The sequence below is a fragment of the Egretta garzetta genome, unplaced genomic scaffold (assembly GCF_000687185.1).
Source record: "Egretta garzetta isolate BGI_Z169 unplaced genomic scaffold, ASM68718v1 scaffold165, whole genome shotgun sequence".
Taxonomy (NCBI): domain Eukaryota; kingdom Metazoa; phylum Chordata; class Aves; order Pelecaniformes; family Ardeidae; genus Egretta; species Egretta garzetta.
Genome location: NW_009259694.1, coordinates 970,614 through 971,627, shown reverse-complemented (window position 1 = coordinate 971,627; position 1,014 = coordinate 970,614).

The window sequence follows — 1,014 nt, the reverse complement described above, 5'->3', positions numbered from 1 at the left end:
GCTCCGTCCCCGACTCCGCTCGGCCCGCAAGTAACTCCCCGGCGCAGAAAGCGCCCCCCGCCCCGGAGGATCGGTCCCTCGGGCAAAAAGTGCGACCCGAGAGGAGTAGCCACCGAGCCCGCCTTTCTTTGGATGTCTGAACCTTGTTGCTTGGGTTATCTCGGAGATAAGTTCCCGTCTTTTCCCCAAGGTTCTTACTTAAAAAAGTGATTTCATTAACGCGGATTTTTATACACCTACAGCGGGCATCAGTAGGATGCTGGAGAGCAGAGTAAACCAGCTGTATTTACGTAAAATGATTAGCCGCTGGACAACCGGAGTCGAGTGATATATTTAGCTCCGGGAGGATATTTTCAGACAATACCAGGGCTCTTCATTTCCTTCGGTTTACTTAAAGCAAGGATACGGAGAGTTAGAGGTCACAGTTTACTCACAGCTTTTACAAAACACCGCTCGTAACCTTTTGCTTCAAAACAAACAGAAGCAGCAGCAGCACAAAATTAAGGCAAACCCTACTTTACGCCTCCCTGTTGCCAGAAGCGTTTCTCAGGGCTCAGCGTTTACATCGGCTCGCGACTGGATCCACACCACACATTTGTTTAGAAGTTTTAATAATGAAGTACTTTCCTCCCCTGGCTGGCGAAGCTCTCCTTTGGTGCCCCTCGATGTGCATAGATACCCAATCTCCGTCTCCCACTCGAGCGCTAAGTTTCCGTCCTGGGAATCGGATCCTTTTCCACCAAATTGCATCGCCGGATCTGCAATTCCTTCCTCGCTGCAAATTAAATTTAATTAAGCAGTTTACTTAAAACGTATTCGATGTTTTGTGTGAAAAGCAAACCGATTTCCTTGTTTCCTCGAGTGGTAGATTTCATTAGAGAACTACCAAACACAATTAACACAAAATCTATGGGGCGTTTTGAGCGCGCCTCGCATCCCCTTTTCCTTCTGCGGCGAGCGGGAGGAGCGGTCTCTGCCAGGCAGGGCGGCGGAGGCTGAAACACCCGTTTGGTT